The sequence below is a fragment of the Coregonus clupeaformis genome, unplaced genomic scaffold, assembly GCF_020615455.1.
Source record: "Coregonus clupeaformis isolate EN_2021a unplaced genomic scaffold, ASM2061545v1 scaf2871, whole genome shotgun sequence".
Classification (NCBI taxonomy): domain Eukaryota; kingdom Metazoa; phylum Chordata; class Actinopteri; order Salmoniformes; family Salmonidae; genus Coregonus; species Coregonus clupeaformis.
The window spans coordinates 32,862-55,306 of NW_025536325.1; the positions used below are offsets into that span (position 1 = coordinate 32,862).

Genomic DNA, 22,445 nt, shown 5'->3' on the forward strand with positions numbered 1-22,445 from the left:
ATAATTTTTATTCGACCTGCACACGAAGAGACAAAAAAATGATGTTAGCCCTTGGTGCAGCCACAGCTCTCGGGCACCTTTCTAGTTGAAGGTCAGGCAAAGAGAACAGGTGCTGCACGCACACATTCAGTGCCTAACAACACACTATACAATACAAGTAAAATGATATACAACATAATTCTGACAAAATAAAAGACATACCTGTACACGAAGAGACAACACACAATAGGTTAGCCCTTCGTGCAGCCACAGCTCTCGGGCACCTGCGTGAGCACATAGAAACTCACTCAAACACTGACCCAAATACTCCCGAGTTACAATAGGTACCCAAATTAGCGAGCTTGGTGAAAGTTGTTAACATAAATCTTTATATTGTCCACATTGTAACAAAACCTATAGTTGGGTAACAGCACTTTGTGTAACTTTACCACAGTTTTATATTGACAAATTACGGCGCCAAGGACAACATACCTTGCTAGTTGAAGGTCAGGCAAAAGAGAACAATAAGAGGGTACATAAATACAGGTAACCCGCGATGGACCAAACCAAAATATACAAAACTTTTACAATTAGGTGTATTTACAATATAGATATATAAAAATGTTTGTACACCAACAAATTACATTAGCTATGCAGCTGTAATTAAATAAAAACCACATTGAATTTTTATTATTATTATTATTATTATTATTATTAACTTATTAACATCCCCTCTTGACCTGGCCTAGTTGAACTGTCCTTGTGTGCAACTTGGTGCATAATCTAGGGGAACAACATCACACTACTACATTCACCCCTACTGTTTTACACTAGATTATAAACACAAAACAAAACACATTACCTCGAAGGTAACAAAGCAAAGAAAGAAAAAAAACATTTCACACCCACAGGGCGGCAGTGTAGTCCCTTAATTCTAGACCCACAAATGGTTGATCAGCTGGAAAGCTATCCCGTGAAGGATTAGGAAAAATAAGAGGTAGCTAATCCCTTATTCAACCCTATACAAAAAATGCCAAACACATTTTATGCTGATGAACTACACACAAAGTTACATGAATTGTCAAAAATATTAGACAAACCCACAAATCACTCTAAGACCCACTTAGATTACCACATACACACAACAAAAGAAAAGGTAGGCAATATCCTACCGTCACTGAGAAACCAAGAATTGTTTCATTTCCTGTGTAGACATAGTTTGGATTAGCCTATTCACTGGATTAATAAATCAACCTAGTCTAGTCTAGCACCAACCGTGCTCAAAGGTCTAACCTCAGGTTGGGGAGTACTACAGATCAGCATATCCGGAGCCAGCACACTTTCAATTTCCGACTCAACACTAGTAGTGTCAGACGACTGATCAGAATCCTGGTAGATTGTCACAGACCAGACTGACAAAGCATCTTCAACCAAGTTAACAACATCAGGCACAGCACCATCCCAGCTGAGTGGAGTTTCACTATCAGAATTCTTGTAGGCTTTGGGGATCTCAGCCCCGAAACCTGAAGGATCTGGAGAAGGTCTGTATGGAGGAGCGGGCCAAAATCCCTGCTGCAGTGTGTGCAAACCTGGTCAAGACCTACAGGAAACGTATGATCTCTGTAATTGCAAACAAAGGTTTCTGTACCAAATAATAAGTTCTGCTTTTCTGATGTATCAAATACTTATGTCATGCAATAAAACGCAAATTAATTACTTGAAAATCATACAATGTGATTTTCTGGATTTTTGTTTTACATTCCGTCTCTCACAGTTGAAGTGTACGTATGATAAAAGTTACAGACCTCTACATGCTTTGTAAGTAGGAAAACCTGCAAAATCGGCAGTGTATCAAATACTTGTTCTCCCCACTGTCCTGGATATCATTTTTATTTTAAATGTTTTGTCATTTAGCAGACGCTCTTATCCAGAGCGACTTACAGTTAGTGAGTGCATACATCATTTTTATTTTTCATACTGGCCCCCCGTGGGAATCGAACCCACAACCCTGGCGTTGCAAACGCCATGCCCTACCAACTGAGCAACATCCCTGCCGGCCATTCCCTCCCCTACCCTGGACAACGCTGGGCCAATTGTGCGGCGCCCTATGGGTCTCCCGGTCGCGGCCGGCTACGACAGAGCCTGGATTCGAACCAGAATCTCTAGTGGCACAGCTAGCACTGCGATGCAGTGCCTTAGACCACTGCGCCACTCAAAGGGTGCCAGCTTTGCAACCCATCTCCGATCGCATGCATCGTCTCGACTTTGTAAGAATATATTTGAGTGGATTGTTGTCGGTCCACACAGTAAACTTATGCCCTCGCAGCCAATGGCTGAATTTATCATGAATGGCCCATTTCATGGCTAGAAATTCCAGCCGGTGAGCAGGATACTTGGATTGTGCATGATTAAGAGATTTACTAGCAAAAGCTATCGGCCTGGCTATGTCCTTCCCATCTTGCACTTGTGATAGTACAGCTCCCAAACCACTAGTAGATGCATCCACGGAAAGTAGAAATGGCTGAGAAAAATCTGGATGAACCAGCAGTTCCTGGTCAACTAGTGCTGATTTCAAAGCTTCAAAAGCGAGTCGACATTCGGCAGTCCAGTCTGCAGCAGTGAGCCTGCGAGGGGGACCAGGCCTCTTCCTACCCTTGCCTCTCCTAGGCTTCTTCTGACCTGTAGTTAGCTGAAACAATGGCCTAGCAACCATGGAACAATTCTCAATGTAGTGCTGATAGTATACTACCATACCAAGGAAAGAACCTATTTTGATAGGAGACAGTGTGACACCATCAGCTTCCATTATCTCAGTCTCAGTCACATTCAATATGGTTTGAACTTTAGCAGGGTCAGTGGCTACACCCTCCTGAGAAATGATGTGGCCCAAAAACTTTACAGACCTCCTCAGAAACTTGCACTTAGACGGAGACAGTTTAAGGTTGTGCTCCTGCAACCGCTGAAAAACCATCTCAAGTCTCTGCAGACTCTCTTCCTCCGTCTTAGCAAAAACCATCAGATCATCCAAGTAACAAAGGAGACTTAGAACGTTTTGGTCACCAAAGATGGTCAGCATCATTCTCATAAAAGTAGCCGGGCTGTTGCAGAGGCCCTGAGGTAACCGATTGTACTCGTGCAGACCTAAAGGCAACAATCAGGTTGTCAGGGTAGGGGAGGAAAAAAAAAAAAAAAAGAAAAGGCAGTGTATTTCTTGTCCTCTTCATGCAGTGGCACGTTGTAATACCCTGACGTCAAATCCATTGTGCTGAAGAAGGCATTACCTCCCAGCGCGGCCAGTACATCAGCCTGATGAGGCAGGGGATGAGCATCCTTTACTGTGCGGGCATTTAACCACCTGAAGTCAGTACATAGGCGCAAGTCCCCATTCTTTTTCCATACCAGCACCAATGGTGAGGCATACTCGCTGCTGGATTTTCGGACGATTTCCTTTTCCTCCATATCATCCAGTGTTTCCCAGAGTTTTTGGTAATGAGCTGGAGACAGCCTACGATAAGGTCATCGAAATGGGCGGTCATCAGTCAGCCGTATGCGAAGGCAGAACTCCTTTGCCTCGCCACAATCTAGGCTATGTCTAGAGAACACTGTGTCATACTTCCCAATTAAGTTGACAAGTTTATCTTTCCAGAACTGTGAAACTGGACACTCCTCAACAGACAGGCCTTGAAGTCCAAGATTCCTCAGTGTACTGTTGCCATTATCTACACTGCCACCAACTGAACTCTTAGCTGTCAGACTGCCATGTGATCTGTCACATTGAGCCTTTGCCACATTCGGATGAGCTGCTTGCTGCTTGACATCATTAAAAATACTCCAATGCAATGCAAGGGTACACATCCGCCACTTTAGCATTTCGTCTCAGGGTAACTGGGGATGTTGTTGGATTCACAATCTTCACAGGGAGCCATCCATCCCCCCACAGAGGCGTAACTACTCTCCCCACTAGTATGTGTCGATTCACACAGCGAGACGTGCTGGGCTCGACAACAACAGTACTGCCCACAGAGAGTTTTGTCTTTGGGGGTAGGCGGCCCCACACCAGATGCTCACGCATGGGTTGGAGCGTTTCTGCTCTCTTCAACTTAATGGTGCCCACTTTATCTGGGATGGAGTCTCCTCTCCATCTCTCCAGATTTGACATCACACTGGCTAGAGGAACCTGGTGTACCCGCCACCCGAAAGTAGCTGTCATTTGATTTGAACTGTCTAATCAGAGACTTCAACACATTAGTGCCCACAATGAATTCATCAACCTGCCCATCAACAATAAGCACTGGGACTACATAACAGAAGCCATAAAGTTGAATTTTTAAGTCACACATGCCCACTGGGCTAGTTTGTTCCCACCACAACCCACCAGGATGATGTCTGAAGGAGCTAGAAAGTTCCCCTCTACCACTCCTACCTCCCTCAACCGAGGTACAATATCTGCGCGCAGAGTAGTAGCCATGGACCCACTATCTAACATCCCCTTCAGCTCAACTTTATCCTGTACTAGCACAGTGGTGTAAAACAAACTGTCATTCTGAGTAATTCTCATTGTGTTCTAAAAAATGACTGTGTTGTTCTTGGGTACTGACTCACAAAAGTAAGAATAAACAGATTGGATATCATCATCAGTGGAGGAAAAATAAGAATGCCCCACATTGCCCTCCTCAGAACGGAGGCTTTCTAGTTTTCCTGAGACCTGCAAGTCTGTCCACATCCAGGGTTCTGTCGCTGCCCAGCCTCACTACAGTCAAAGCTCATGTGGCCTGGAGAAAAGCACTTGACGCACAGCTGGTGCATCTGACAGTGAGCTTTGGTCCAGTGATTAGTGCTTCCACAGTCAGCGCACTCATGCTGACGTTTGTGGAACTGTTTACGGGGCCCTCTACATTTAACATGTTTAAGTCATTTAGCAGACGCTCTTATCCAGAGCGACTTACAGTTAGTGCATACGTTACTTTTTTTTTCATACTGTGGTGTCCAAGACAGCGTTGCTAATTATGCTGTGATGATAAGAAGTCCGCTTACACTGTTCTTTGATTATAAATATTTATTGTATCAAAGTTCACAGTATTAATTTACAGATATCTGCAGTTATATCTGGAGAGAAATGGCCAATCTGTTGATCCAATATGTTGTCTCTCTCTCAGTCCTTTGTTTAAGACACGGTATTTATATCCTATGTGACATAGTATGGTGTGATTTTAATAAACCAATCCCCGGCTTTCACATATATCCAAATGTCCTCTATTCCAAGAAACCTATGTAGCAATGCTTTTCCAAATGCTTCAGCAAAGCAGAGTAAAGTTCATCTATTACACAATTTGCAAACATCAGCAAAATCAATAGACCTTCAGACACTACAATACCCCCCGTGGGAATCGAACCCACAACCCTGGCGTTGCAAACACCATGCTCTACAAACTGAGCCGGCCATTCCCTCCACTACCCTAGGCGACGCTGGTCCAATTGTGCGCCGCCCCATGGGTCTCCCGGTCTCGGCCGGCTACGACAGAGCCTGCATTCGAACCAGGATCTCTAGTGGCACAGCTAGCACTGCGATGTAGTGCCTTAGACCACTGCGCCACTCACAGACTGAGTATTGCTGACCAGAGCCTTCTCTAACAAAGTCAAAACTTTCTTTAACGTCCCACCCTCAGATACAGATGGTGCCTGGTCTGGTTCACGGCCACATTGAGAAAAAGATGACACATTAGGTATTTTCACAGGACCCACTCCCTCCGGAGGGCAGTCAAAAACAGCAGCAACCTGCTATGAAAGTTGTGTTCTACATGCTTTACGTTCCCTTAACAGTTCATCCAACCGATCCTGTACCTCACTGGCTGTCCAGTCACGAATGGGTTTGCTCTTGAACACTTGGGCCAACTCTTTATCAGGACAGTTGCGTACAAACATGACTGCCAACTCTGAGCACTGATTGGGTAAGGTCCTGCCCTCACTCACAAGGTACTGTTCGGCTGCCTCTTCAGCTTTGTTAAGACTAATCCAGAAATCTATTGGACCCTCATTAGCATATGGTTTGATTGAATAGAAATCAGCTAATGGCATACCTGAGCAGACAGTATCCCCAAAGTGTTGCTTGAAAACACTGAACAACGCCTTAACATCTGTGACAACAAGGTTGTTACGCTTCCAGACTTTGGTCAAATCCCGTGCCCTCCCCATGAGCCTAGACATCACCTCCCCAACATTCCAAGACCCAGTGTAACCCCTCTTCTCTAGGTAGACTTCCATTAACTCCTCCCACTCCAGGACAGAGTACTTATCTGAGCCATCACCCCTAAAAAGAGGTGGAGCACTTACATCTGACTTCACAACCAGATTCAGCTTGGACGCATCAATAAAGGTTGACCCACACTGCTCAGGCAGGGGAAACTGCTGGGGTTGGTGAGGGGGACGGGCAGGAGAAAGACTTGAAACCCCAGGCTGCAGTAAACTCGCTCTGATAGATTCTCCTATCTCTGAACCAATCTGCTTAATAAGGTCACTAAGCTGACTCGGAGGCGTCCCATTATCACCGAGTACTGTGGATGATGGTACATCAAAAGACAGAGGTGGGATACCCTGGTCAGGTGGAACAAACAGCCTACCCCTCCCAGTGCTTGCAAACTCAGGACTAGCAAACGCTCTACTCCCAGGAGCTGACTGTACAATTGGTGTAAATGGAAGGACACCCATCCCTCTACCCACACTAAAATCCCCAGCATAACACGTCTTATGGATTTGAGAATCTTCCATGGCTCAACAGAGCACTAAAATACAATGTAATTTAGTGCATTCAAATACCCCCCAAAATAAATGCAATAAACAAATTCATCCAAAACATACAAATAAGCACGAATACCTGTATCTAATGAATATGCTACATTCACTTTCACTGTTTACAGTATATATTCACTTACAGTAAGCCATCAACAAATTCACATGCGCAGGTCGTGCACCTCATCCACATGCACAGCTCCGTCGGTAGGCTACGTATTGCAACTAGGCTACGTACTGCAACTAGGCTACGTACTGCAACTAGGCTTCGTCCTGCAACTAGGCTACATCCAGCAACTAGGCTACATCCTGCAACTAGGCTACATCCTGCAACTAGAATACATCCAGCAACTAGGATACGTACTGCAACTAGGATACGTACTGCAACTAGGCTACGTACTGCAACTAGGCTACGTACTGCAACTAGGCTACATACTGCAACTAGGCTACGTACTGCAACTAGGCTACGTACTGCAACTAGGCTACGTACTGCAACTAGACTACATCCTGCAACTAGGCTACATCCTGCAACTAGCCTATACTGCAACTAGGCTACATACTGCAACTAGCCTATACTGCAACTAGGCTACGTACAGCAGCTAGGCTATGTACTGCAACTAGGCTACGTACTGCAACTAGGCTACTTCCTGCAACTAGGCTACATCCTGCAACTAGGCTACATCCTGCAACTAGGCTACATCCTGCAACTAGGCTACATCCTGCACCTAGGCTACATCCTGCAACTAGGCTACATCCAGCAACTAGGCTACATCCTAAAACTAGGCAACATACTGCAACTAGGCTACATCCAGCAACTAGGCTACATCCTGCAACTAGGCTACATCCTGCAACTAGGCTACGTACTGTAACTAGGCTACATCCTGCAACAAGGCTACATCCTGCAACTAGGCTACATCCAACAACTAGGCTACATACTGCAACTAGGCTACATACTGCAACTAGGCTACATCCTGCAACGAGGCTACATCCTGCAACTAGGCTACATACTGCAACTAGGCTACATACTGCAACTAGGCTACATACTGCAACTAGGCTACGTACAGCAACTAGGCTACGTACTGCAACTAGGATACGTACTGCAACTACACTACGTACTGCAACTAGACTACATCCTGTAACTAGACTTACAGAAAACGTTTGACCTGTGTCATTGCCAACAAAGGGTATATAACAAAGTATTGAGAAACTTTTGTTATTGACCAAATACTTATTTTCCACCATAATTTGCAAATAAATTCATTAAAAATCCTACAATGTGATTTTCTGGAGAAAAAAAAATCTCATTTTGTCTGTCATAGTTGACATGTACCTATGATGAAAATTACAGGCCTCTGTCATCATTTTAAGTGGGAGAACTTGCACAATTGGTGGCTGACTAAATACTTTTTTCCCCCACTGTATGTATGTATGTATGTATGTATGTATGTATGTATGTATGTATGTATATATATATATATATATATATATATATATATAGATACATACATACAGTGGGGGAAAAAGTATTTAGTCAGCCACCAACTGTGCAAGTTCTCCCACTTAAGATGAGAGAGGCCTGTAATTTTCATCATAGGTCAACTATGACAGAGAAAATGAGAAGAAAAAAAATCCAGAAAATCACATTGTAGGGTTTTTAATGAATTGATTTGCAAATTATGGTGGAAAATAAGTATTTGGTCAATAACAAAAGTTACTCAATACTTTGTTATATACCCTTTGTTGGCAATGACACAGGTCAAACGTTTTCTGTAAGTCTTCACAAGGTTTTCACACACTGTTGCTGGTATTTTGGCCCATTCCTCCATGCAGATCTCCTCTAGAGCAGTGATGTTTTGGGGCTGTCGCTGGGCAACACGGACTTTCAACTCCCTCCAAAGATTTTCTATGGGGTTGAGATCTGGAGACTGGCTAGGCCACTCCAGGACCTTGAAATGCTTCTTACGAAGCCACTCCTTTGTTGCCCGGGCGGTGTGTTTGGGATCATTGTCATGCTGAAAGACCCAGCCACGTTTCATCTTCAATGCCCTTGCTGATGGAAGGAGGTTTTCACTCAAAATCTCACGATACATGGCCCCATTCATTCTTTCCTTTACACGGATCAGTCGTCCTGGTCCCTTTGCAGAAAAACAGCCCCAAAGCATGATGTTTCCACCCCCATGCTTCACAGTAGGTATGGTGTTCTTTGGATGCAACTCAGCATTCTTTGTCCTCCAAACACGACAAGTTGAGTTTTTACCAAAAAGTTATATTTTGGTTTCATCTGACCATATGACATTCTCCCAATCCTCTTCTGGATCATCCAAATGCACTCTAGCAAACTTCAGACGGGCCTGGACATGTACTGGCTTAAGCAGGGGGACACGTCTGGCACTGCAGGATTTAAGTCCCCGGCGGCGTAGTGTGTTACTGATGGTAGGCTTTGTTACTTTGGTCCCAGCTCTCTGCAGGTCATTCACTAGGTCCCCCCGTGTGGTTCTGGGATTTTTGCTCACCGTTCTTGTGATCAGTTTGACCCCACGGGGTGTGATCTTGCGTGGAGCCCCAGATCGAGGGAGATTATCAGTGGTCTTGTATGTCTTCCATTTCATAATAATTGCTCCCACAGTTGATTTCTTCAAACCAAGCTGCTTACCTATTGCAGATTCAGTCTTCCCAGCCTGGTGCAGGTCTACAATTTTGTTTCTGGTTCCTTTGACAGCTCTTTGGTCTTGGTCATAGTGGAGTTTGGAGTGTGACTGTTTGAGGTTGTGGACAGGTGTCTTTTATACTGATAACAAGTTCAAACAGGTGCCATTAATACAGGTAACAAGTGGAGGACAGGGGAGCCTCTTAAAGAAGAAGTTACAGGTCTGTGAGAGCCAGAAATCTTGCTTGTTTGTAGGTGACCAAATACTTATTTTCCACCATAATTTGCAAATAAATTCATAAAAAATCCTACAATGTGATTTTCTGGATTCTTTTTTCTCAATTTGTCTGTCATAGTTGACGTGTACCTATGATGAAAATTACAGGCCTCTCTCATCTTTTTAAGTGGGAGAACTTGCACAATTGTTGGCTGACTAAATCATTTTTTCCCCACTGTGTGTGTGTGTGGAGTATTAAGAACAGCGCCGGAGAAGATGGCTGCCGTTTTACAGCCCTCTAACCAATTGTACTATTGTGTGTGTTTTTCCGCGTTATTTGTCATTTATTTTGTACATAATGTTTCTGCCATCGTCTCTTATAACCAAAAAGAGCTTCTGGATATCAGGACAGCGATTACTCACCTCGCATTGGACGAAGATTTTTTCTTCAACGAGGCGGTCGCAAAGGATATTCTACAGACACCCGACAAGGCCCAGATCCCCGTCATTCGCGTGAGGAAGAGACGGAGATATCGCGGACGCAGATCCGGGTGCCTTGTAAGGATCCGACGGCGAGCGAGTAAACTGCCTCTTCCATCAATCCTATTAGCCAACGTTCAAGCTTTTGAGAATAAAATGGATGATTTAAGATTACGGTTATCCTACCAACGGGACATTAAAAACTGTAATATCTTATGTTTCACGGAGTCGTGGCTGAACGACAACAATGATAACATTCAGCTAGCAGGCTATACGCTACATCGGCAGGACAGAACGGTTGACTCTGGTAAGACAAGGGGTGGCGGTCTATGTATATTTGTAAACAACAGCTGGTGCACAAAATCAAATACTAAGGAAGTCTCGAGGTTTTGCTCGCCTGAGGTAGAGTATCTTATGATAAGCTGTAGACCACACTATTTACCAAGCAAGTTTTCATCTATATTTTTCATAGCTGTCTATTTACCACCACAAACCAATGCTGGCATTAAGATTGCTCTGAATGAGTTGTACAAGGCCATTAATCAACAGGAAAACGCTCATCCAGATGCAGCGTTCCTAGTGGCCGGGGACTTTAATGCAGGGAAACTTAAATCCGTTCTACCTAATTTCTACCAGCATGTTAAATGTGCAACCAGAGGGAAAAAAACTCTAGACCACCTTTACTCCACACAGAGAGACGCATACAAAGCTCTCCCTTGCCCTCCATTTGGTAAATCTGACCATAACTCTATCCTCCTGATTCCTGCTTATAAGCAAAAACTGAAGCAGGAAGCACCAGTGATTCGGTAAATAAAAAAGTGGTCAGATGACGCAGATGCTAAGCTACAGGACTGTTTTGCTAGCACAGACTGGAACATGTTCCGAGATTCTTCAGACAGCATTGAGGAGTACACCACATCAGTAACTGGCTTCATCAATAAGTGCATCGATGATGTCGTCCCCACAGTGACCGTACGTACATACCCCAACCAGAAGCCATGGATTACAGGAAATATCCGCACTGAGCTAAAGGGTAGAGCTGCCGCTTTCAAGGAACGGGACTCTAACCCGGACGCTTATAAGAAATCCCGCTATGACCTCCGACGAACCATCAAACAGGCAAAGAGTCAATACAGGTCTAAGATTGAATCATACTACACTGGCTCTGACGCTCGTCGGATGTGGCAGGGCTTGAAAACTATTACAGACTACAAAGGGAAGCACAGCCGCGAGCTGCCCAGTGACACAAGCCTACCAGACGAAGCTAAACCACTTCTATGCTCGCTTCGAGGCAAGCAACACTGAAGCATGCATGAGAGCACCAGCTGCTCCGGATGACTATGTGATCACGCTCTCCGTAGCCGATGTGAGTAAGACTTTTAAGCAGGTCAACATTCACAAGGCCGCAGGGCCAGACGGATTACCAGGACATGTACTCCGAGCATGTGCTGACCAACTGGCAAGTGTCTTCACTGACATTTTCAACATGTCCCTGACTGAGTCTGTAATACCAACATGTTTCAAGCAGACCACCATAGTCCCCGTGCCCAAGAACTCTAAGATAACCTGCCTAAATGACTACCGACCCGTAGCACTGACGTCTGTAGCCATGAAGTGCTTTGAAAGACTGGTCATGGCTCACATCAACAGCATAATCCCAGAAACCCTAGACCCACTCCAATTTGCATACCGCCCCAACAGATCCACAGATGATGCAATCTCTATCGCACTCCACACTGCCCTTTCCCACCTGGACAAGAGGAACACCTACGTGAGAATGCTATTCATTGACTACAGCTCAGCATTCAACACCATAGTGCCCTCTAAGCTCATCACTAAGCTAAGGATCCTGGGACTAAACACCTCCCTCTGCAACTGGATCCTGGACTTCCTGACGGGCCGCCCCCAGGTGGTAAGGGTAGGTAACAACACATCTGCCACACTGATCCTCAACACGGGGGCCCCTCAGGGGTGCGTGCTCAGTCCCCTCCTGTACTCTCTGTTCACCCATGACTGCATGGCCAGGCACGACTCCAACACCATCATTAAGTTTGCCGACGACACAACAGTGGTAGGCCTGATCACCGACAACGATGAGACAGCCTATAGGGAGGAGGTCAGAGATCTGGCCGTGTGGTGCCAGGACAACAACCTCTCCCTCAACGTGACCAAGACAAAGGAGATGATTGTGGACTACAGGAAAAAAAAGAGGACTGAGCACGCCCCAATTCTCATCGACGGGGCTGTAGTGGAACAGGTTGAGAGCTTCAAGTTCCTTGGTGTCCACATCACCAACGAACTATCATGGTCCAAACACACCAAGACAGTCGCGAAGAGGGCACGACAAAGCCTATTCCCCCTCAGGAGACTAAAAAGATTTGGCATGGGTCCTCAGATCCTCAAAAAATTCTACAGCTGCACCATCGAGAGCATCCTGACTGGTTGCATCACCGCCTGGTATGGCAACTGCTTAGCCTCTGACCGCAAGGCACTACAGAGGGTAGTGCGTACGGCCCAGTACATCACTGGGGCAAAGCTTCCTGCCATCCAGGACCTCTATACCAGGCGGTGTCAGAGGAAGGCCCTCAAAATTGTCAAAGACTCCAGCCACCCTAGTCATAGACTGTTCTCTCTGCTACCGCACGGCAAGCGGTACCGGAGTGCCAAGTCTAGGTCCAAAAGACTTCTCAACAGCTTCTACCCCCAAGCCATAAGACTCCTGAACAGCTAATCATGGCTACCCGGACTATTTGCACTGCCCCCCCACCCCATCCTTTTTACGCTGCTGCTACTCTGTTAAGTATTTATGCATAGTCACTTTAACTCTACCCACATGTACATATTACCTCAACTACCTCAACTAGCCGGTGCCCCCGCACATTGACTCTGCAACGGTACCCCCCTGTATATATAGCCTCCCTACTGTCACTTTATTTTCACTTCTGCTTTTTTTTTTCTCAACACTTTTTTTGTTGTTGTTTTATCCTTACTTTTTTTGTTTAAAATAAATGCACTGTTGGTTAAGGGCTGTAAGTAAGCATTTCACTGTAATGTCTGCACCTGTTGTATTCGGCGCATGTGACCAATAAAATTTGATTTGATTGATTTGTGTGTGTGTATACCATTGATATAGATACAATTGATATAGATAGCTTATTCACCAATATCAACACAGTAGTAGGGATAGAGGCAGTTAGAACACTTTTCAATAGGTTTCCAGATAGGGATAGACTGGACAACGACATATTAGAACTATTAGAGATCAGCCTGACGAGCAATGACTTCAGGTTTATTGGTAGGCACTACTTACAGGTGAAGGGAACAACTATGGCTAAGAAATTTGCACCTGCATATGCACACGTTTCACAGATTTCATTAATATTCTCAATAATCACCATGCATCAATTCAAGTTAAATACACAATAGATCCAATGGAAGTACATATCTTGGATACAACAGCCTTCTTCAACCAAAACAATGCAACACAGAAAACATTACTCACCAAAGTATACTTTAAACCTACAGATACACATGCTCTACTCCATAAACACAGCTACCATCCAAAACACACTTTCAAAAGGTATAGCGAAATCACAATTAATTCGCTTCAATAGAATCTCCTCCCGTCAACAGGACTTGGACCATGCCATCTCAGTGGCAGACTGGAACTTCATAGGCACAGCATCCACACTGATACTAGGAGATTCCAACCTCAACAGAATACCCTCATTCAATAACCCAAACATACAAATCGACAGCTACCCAGGTGCAAATATTTATCATTTTGCCAAGGTTCTGAAAAAGACACCTGCCAGGTGTTTCTCTAGGTGGGTATAACCAACAAGTACCATGATCCCTACCAGACCTCCCTCAAACAGCTGGCAGACATGTATAAAGAAGCAAAAAACACTTTTCCAAATGCTATTATTTACAGCCACTACCTCAGATCCCCCCCGCAGAGGGCAGAACTACACCTGGTTTATCAAACATCAGACAGACACAAAAGACAATCTCACCCACATAGAAAGAGAGGCCATAAAACAACTTAAAAACAACCCACAAAATATACCGAAACCAGCAGACAAAGGATCAAAAATAGTTATAATAGATAAACACCAATACACATACGAAGCAAACAGACAATTATCCAACACTAAACACTATCAACCAATAGACAACCGTATACAACTACAGACACAAATACAATTAAGGCAAATCATTCAAACCCTCTATGAAAAACATATCACTGCTAAACAACGGAACTTTCTCTTTGTACCAGACACCCCACGACCTAGACTGTTTCACCTACTCCCGAAAATACACAAAGAACCAGACACCTGGATAGTTCCCTTTGAGGTTCCCCCCCGGATACCAATTGCTTCTGACTGCAACAGTGAGTCCTACAACATCTCAGAATACATTGACTATTATATCAACCCCCTCTCCACTAAGCACCCCAGTTATCTTAGGGACACATCACTTCATGGAGAGGATTGGACCAATAGTTGTTCTCTCCCAAACCCACATATTAACAATAGATATTGATGGCCTATACACTAATATAAATACAGCAACAGGAATACAAGCAGTTAGAAACATTTTCAAGAGATATCCTGTTAACACTAGACCGGACAAAGAAATACTACAACTATTAGAAATCAGCCTTACTAGCAATAACTTTTTATTCAACGATCACTATTACCTACAGGTGGCGGGAACAGCTATGGGAAAAAATGTGCACATGCATACGCAAATATACTCATGGCTGAATGGGAGAGAGACGCTGAATGGGAGAGAGAGGCACTGGCCAAGTGTCCATACCAACCCACCTTTTATTACCGATTCTTAGACGATATAATAGGAGCCTGGCCTCACGACATTCAACTATTTACATATTTCCTAAACATTCTCAACAATCATCCATCCATCCATTAAGGTTAAATACACAATTCATCAGCAAGAAGTCAACTTCCTAGACACAGCAGTTTTTTTCAGTAATAACAATCCATCACAGAAAAAAAAAGTCTGTCACTTCACAATGATACATCATTTGACAATACAAAACAGGTTAAAAAATCCACATTGTGGACCACTCAAATACTTTTGAGACACTAAAAGCAGTAATAGCAACATAGTACATTATTTAATTTGGAGTCCACTATAATCTATAATACATGTAGGCCTACCTGTACGTGGCACAGAAAGTGTAGAGGCCCTTAGCAGTTGGGCCTTGGCGGCGAGCTGCATCCTGTAGGCTTTGCCACGGGTGGATTTGCGAGCAGTTTGCTTGGTTCTGATTTAAGGGTTTTTATAAAAATCGTACAAAAACCATACATCATAAATCATTTCATTTTCATACAATATTTGCATCACGCCACACCATACTCATATTTATTTATACTCCAGTATCCTCTCACCTTCCTCTTTCCACCACCCCATCACTATTAACCAACCAACAACCCCATCATAATAAGAAAACATTATGCCATTTAGCAGACGCTGTACTTACTGTCATGCTTGCATACATTTTACGTGGGCAGCCTCGGGGACCGAACCCGCTTCCATGGGGTTACAAGCGCTACGCTCTACCCACTGAGCAACATAGGACTACGAAAAAGAAAGAAAAATTCACATGATATATACCGACCCAACCATAATAATGAAATACTTATTTTCTAGGATAATTTGCAAATAAATTCATTAGAAATCCTACAATGTGATTTAAAGGATTTTTCTCATTTTGTCTGTCATAGTTGACGTGTACCTATGATGAAAATTACAGGTCTCTCATCTTTGTAAGTAGGAAAACTTGCACAATTGGTGGCTGACTAAATACTTTAAGTGACCCGTAGTTACAAGAGCTAGCCAAATCCCTCAGATTAGCCACGTAGCTTTGAATGGACTCACCCGGCCGTTGGTGTCTCTTCCGTAGCCGGTAGCGTCGCTCTTTCCCGGCGAAGTGGTTCCGTAGGAGGCTGACTGCGGCAGTGAATGTAGGAGCCGATCCAAGCGCTCTGAAAATCCTCTGTCCCTCTGTACCAAGGCAGTGAAGGAGAAGTGCTGTCCTCTGCTTGTCATAGCTTCGAGATAAGTGTTTAAACTTTCAAGCCAGTTACTCCACGGGACTGGAGGTGCGCCGCTCATGAGTCTCCAGGTCGCGGCCGGCTGCAACAGAGCCTGGATTCGAACCAGGATCTCTAGTGGCACAGTTAGCCTTAGACCACTGCGCCACTCAGGAGCTACAGCGGTAGGGGAGGGAATGGCCGGCAGGGAGGTAGCTCAGTTGGTAGAGCATGGCGTTTGCAACGCCAGGGTTATGGGTTTGATTCCCACGGGGGCCAGTATCAAAAAATAATAATAATAATGTATGCACTAACTGTAAGTCGCTCTGGATAAGAGCGTCTGCTAAATAATGTAAAATGTAAAGTGTTGTTCTGTCACAGTGGAGACACACACATACACAGTTTATGGGCTGCCTCATTCTAGTTCTGCCTGGTAAAAAAAAGTATAAACGTTTGGAAATGTGTGTTACTTGTGCTTAGTTATTTATTATTATTATTTTATTTGATAAGTACTTGAATTAACCTGAATTATTTTAATTTAAGCTATTTTGTAATTAATTTTCATTTATTTAATTAATTGGATGAACTATAATTTGCCTAAAGATGATTATTTTGTATTTTTGTCTGTCTGATTGTTGTCTTGTGTAAAAAAATAAACTCAAGTAACTCAACAGTTACTCAGTACTTGAGTAGTTTTTTCACCAAGTACTTTTTTACTCTTACTCAAGTAATTATTTGGATGACTACTTTTTACTTTTACTTGAGTCATATTATTCTGAAGTAGCAGTATTTTTACTTGAGTACAATTTTTGGCTACTCTACCCACCTCCCGCTAGAGAGACACATCCTCAACCTCTGACTCTGAATGCATTCAACCGTGCTGAATACAGAAACGCATGCGCGGAGCCTTCCTGATTTGGCCATGCGACTTTGACTATTGTAGATAATCCATTTGGATTGATGCCTTTTATTTCAACGCCTCAGGCAAGTGAAACGTGCAATACGTAGCTTTTAGACAGGTTAGTTAACAACATACATGGTGAGAAATGTAGATGTGCGCGTATATAATAATAATATGCCATTTAGCAGACGCTTTTATCCAAAGCGACTTACAGTCATGTGCGTATGGGTGGTCCCAGGGATGGAACCCACTACCCTGGCGTTACAAGCATTAAATTTACATTTTAGTCATTTAGCAGACGCTCTTATCCAGAGCGACTTACAGTTAGTGAATACATTTTTTTTTATACTGGCCCCCCGTGGGAATCAAAACCAAAACACTGGCGTTGCAAACGCCATGCTCTATCAACTGAGCTACATCCCTGCCGGCCATTCCCTCCCCTACCCTGGACGACACTGGGCCAATTGTGCGCCGCCCATGAGTCTCCCGGTCGCGGCCGGCGGCGACAGAGCCTGGATTCGAACCAGGATCTCTAGTGGGACAGTTAGCACTGCGATGCAGTGCCTTAGACCACTGCGCCACTCAGTAGTAAGGCCATTCCCAAGCGCCATGCTCTACCAATTGAGCTACAGAGGACCACGTATAAATAGATCAATTGTGCCTTTTTGATGGAAATATTGAGGTGGGATTTTGGAGATCAGGTCATAATTTACGCGCGCTCTCTGCAAATAAGGCGGGCCAGCTGGATGTCCTAGGGCACGATATGCACCCTCTTTGCGTGGATGGCACACAGTTTGGTGTCCTCGAACAGACCGACCAGGTAAGCCTCGCTGGCCTCCTGCAGGGCCATCACGGCGGAGCTCTGGAAGCGCAGGTCGGTCTTGAAGAACACGGCGATTTTTCTCCCCAGGCGCTGGAAGGGCACATTGCGGTGGAGCAGCTCAGTGGAGCTTTGGTAACGACGGATCTCTCTGAGACACGGTGCCGGGCCTGTAACGGGGAGGCTCTCCTGCGCGCAGCCTTGGCGGCGAGCTGCATCCTGTAGGCTTTGCCACGGGTGGATTTGCGAGCGGTTTGCTTGGTTCTGGCCATGGCGCTAGCTTCCTTCTTAGACAGTCGGAGTATAGCCTCGAAATGCCCATGTGAAATGTATAAAGCCGGCAGTGGCATCTGCTGATTGGACACCATCTCCCCACCACCCCGAATGGCCCGTTGCGGAGGCCTCCTCTGTCGGCTATCGGAAGGGATGCTTTGCTTCTTTTTTTTTTTGACCGCGCACCCAAAACAGTACACTGCGCGCCCAAAACAATACACTGCGCGCCCAAAAAAACACACTGTACGCCAAAAAACAATACAATTTGCGTGCGCCCACAATAATACACTGCGCGCCCAAAACAATAGAACACACGCAATAATAGTCGCCAAAGTCAAGAGTGAAATCTTGTGTTATAATTTAATGCTAGCCTGCTATGGCAAGCGAGGCCAATAGTACACTGCGCGGATGCAACTGCACAATGCGCGCAGGCAAGGGCACAATGTGCGCGCAACAGTACACTGCCGGCCCTTTATGCGCAATAATAGTCGCTGAAGTCAAGAGTGAAATCTTATGTTCTAATCTAATGCCAGACTGCTATGGCAAACGATGCCAATAGTCCACTGCGCGCAGGCATTAGGACACTGCCGCGCGATAATATTCGCCAAAGTCAAGAGTGAAATATTTTGTTCTAATCACCACATGTTCAATAATGGCATTTCCCCCTTTATTCAAATTACAACCTCTCACTTTCAGTTATTTGAAATGAAATAATCTCTCAAATATCACTATATCTAAAACAAGCCATAGAAAGTTGGTTGCAATTTCAAGTAAATCATCCAGAAACGACAGAACAAACTCAAATACACTAATAGGAGAAAATATATATTTATTGATATTGTATGTTGTATAGCCTTACTTGTTGGTATCTCAGACGACCAGAACCTTAATAATAATCACCATACTTACTTCACATAGCACGGACATATAGTAGACTACTGACACTCACTCCCATGGAATGGGTATGGGGACTGGACACGCCGGGACCCAGACCCTACTGTTGTCGATCACACATATTAATGTCGTGTTCAGGGTGCTATCAGAGTTATCGGAAATACCTAGTTCCGACTGGGAAGTTTCACTTGAATGACCCTACAAGTAGGAATTACAAGTGAGAAATAGTAAAAAAGTTGTTGCCAATCTTATTGGTTTAAGAATTGTTCCGACTTCAAAACCACTTGAACACAATCATGTGGGAGTTACAACTTCCCATTTTCCACGAGAATGTGAAGTTGGCATAATACAGCATTCAAGTGCTAGTCGGTACTTGTAAACGGACATTTCTGACTTGCTAACTGGTTGAACGTGTTACAACAAGTATATAATATGATTGACATAACCATAATAGAAAGGCCTTGGAAGTGCCATAAGTGAAAGCCGAAATTTCATTATTTTACATTAACCTCTTTAACATGTATTAAATGAATTATGAAGAAAATTGTGTAATTTAGGCTCTACGAAATATGAAATGCATTATGAAGAAAATCGTGTACTGTTGCCTACACGAAAAAGGGGCCTTTCTGACCAAAAGTGCACCAGTGTCCCAAAGTATTTAAGTATTAATCGAAATCAAGCATAGAAAACAGCGTTAACATTAATAAGGGTGGCAGGTAGCTTAGTGGGTAAGAGCGTTGTGCCAGTAACCGACAGGTCACTGGTTCTAATCCCCGGGCCGACTAGGTGAAAAATCTGTCGATGTGCCCTTAAGCAAGGCACTTAACCCTAAATTCTCCCGTAAGTCGCTCTGGATAAGAGCGTCTGCTAAATGACGTAAATGTAATAAAACAAATTTTCCCACGAATTAAGTTGCACGTAAATATGTGTATTTTCTCACTAATTATGTTAAGAAAATCTCAAACAGTACATAGGCATACAACTACAATGTTTGAAACATTATTAAATAAAGACAACATTTCTGTGTATTCATAAAGAAAATAAAGAAAAATAGGCTATCCGTTTATGGTTGTTGTGTGTAGCCTACTGGTTAAATTGGTGTCTTTTCGCACAAATTAAGTAGCACATAAATTCGTGTCTTTTCACACAGAAACGCACGAAATCTGCTGAAATACATTACGCTACCTGTGGCTTTCTCGAGCACAGTTATATGTCAGACATTTGAGCGGTTAGGGATAACGGAAAGCAAACCCTGTATTGAGTCAATACTGTCATCGATTGGTAAACATAATCCTTAACGTAAATATCCCAGGTTAGTACACGGCACAGTGGTCTAAGGCACTGCATCGCAGTGCTAGCTGTGCCACTAGAGATCCTGGTTCGAATCCAGGCTCTGTCGTAGCCGGCCGCGACCGGGAGACCCACGGGGCGGCACACAATTGGCCCAGCGTCGTCCAGGGTACGGGAGGGAATGGCCGGCAGGGGATGTAGTTCAGTTGGTAGAGCATGGCGTTTGCAACGCCAGGGTTGTGGGTTCGATAAAATAATGTATGTGCTAACTGTAAGTCGCTCTGGATAAGAGCGTCTGCTAAATGAAGTAAATGTAAACAACGATTTTCCTTACATGTTTTGCTAGGTCCTGCAGGACATCACCCCCTTCATCTTCCTGGAATAAAAAAATAACACACAAACATTCTTTCAATGTTGGGAACACATTTTACATGAAATTTAAATCAAGATGGATTACGAGATGCCCAGGCTGATGCGCAAAGGCAACTATTGCTTATATATTTGGAGTTCATATTAAATTTACTGATTAAGCCAACTCAAACATTTTCAGTTTATGCTACTCAGAATATTTATTCATCTTTCTCATTGCAATATCTCAAGAGAACTTAATAATTTCAAGCATGAAAATGAAACATAAATATCCTGAGTTAACTTAACATTTATTCGTTTTTTCAATCAATCTTCTGATTACCCATAACTCAAAAACATAGACTTGTTACAACTCAAAATATTTTACCACCAAACTTAAAATATTTGTGGCAACTGATTACTTTAAAAATAATAAGTACTCTTGACTTAAAGGTCAAACAAAAAAACATCATCTATTCAGATGTTTAGTATAAACTTTCCTTGCCCAGTCTTTTAGCAAAAAAATATGAAATAAATAAACATAAATAAAAAATAACAATTAACAAGTCTACTTCTGGGCATTTTGTTTATACTTTAAGATGAACTATGTAATAGTAGAACATATTCAAACTCAGAAAAGCTAAAATTACATTAAGAAAATAACAGTTTATAAGCTATTTGTGATATAATGATAATACAACATTACCAGGAGGGCATCAGCAAGTCTTGGGTGGTGACCAAACATTTGTTTAGAAAGATTATTTGCCCACACCTGTGCCTTTTAGCACAAAATGAAACAATCTATTTAATAATAGTAATATAACAATAATAGTAATACAAATAATTAAGAATTAAAAAGAGAATTAAATAAACAATCACAAAGGCACATTTTTGGCCATCTGGTTGTAAACTTGCAGTGCAGCAATGTATAAACAAATTGCTTGTAAATTCTTCACAACTAAAACTGCTAAAATTTCAAAACGGTACATTAACATGTACAAAGGCAGTGTTTAGCCTTCCTTTGGCTATCTGGTTCAAATCTAGCAACTTCAGGGTGCACTGTATAGTTTTAGAAAATTAATTCAAACTCAAAAAGCAAAATTAACAATATTAATAAGATAATAAACATTATTTTATCCATTTCCATAACTGAATAAACATCCCATCCTCAGAAGAAAATAAAGTCCCTATAACACTGTTTCAGACTAAAGTAAAGTAGCCTGAAACTTTGAGGACAGTTTATTTATTTATGAAAATGTATCAATGAAGAGCTTTCCTTTCTGATAAAAATGTACTTCCCAAAGCTATATAGTACACCTTTTAAAAACAAAATGCCATAGTGTATAAATATGGAGGATATATTTATTCATAATTCAAATTGAAAGTCCAAAGAGAAAACGAAGCAAGATCAAATTAATAGTATTATTTTACTACGCTACTAGGAAAAATCATGCCATAATTAAATGTATGATGTAAAAGCTTAAAATGGAAATACTTCAATTAAAATCTAAAATATAATTGTTTTATTTTAGCCTTTCCCCTTTTATAATTTTCAATTTGACATTTTACCTTTTTAATTTTACATTTTACATTTGACATTGACATTTTCAGATTCACCTTTTACATTTTGATTTAAGCTTTTCATTTAGAAGTGACAGGTGTCAATTTAAATGAGGAGGCATGGCAACGGCTGGTGGGGGGTCTGAAACGACTTCCAGCTGACAGTTGAAGCTTTGTATTTTAAATTT

At 43.0% G+C, this 22,445-nt stretch overlaps 1 long non-coding RNA gene across 1 annotated transcript; it reads right to left on the bottom strand.

Annotated features, from left to right (window-relative positions):
• Positions 1-244: 244 nt before the first annotated feature.
• On the bottom strand, positions 245-15,698 carry LOC123489210. Its single transcript, XR_006660486.1, has 3 exons — positions 15,619-15,698; positions 15,296-15,402; positions 245-263 (listed from the first exon to the last, which is right to left on the bottom strand). It is a non-coding gene; the product is annotated as an uncharacterized LOC123489210 (long non-coding RNA).
• Positions 15,699-22,445: the final 6,747 nt, after the last annotated feature.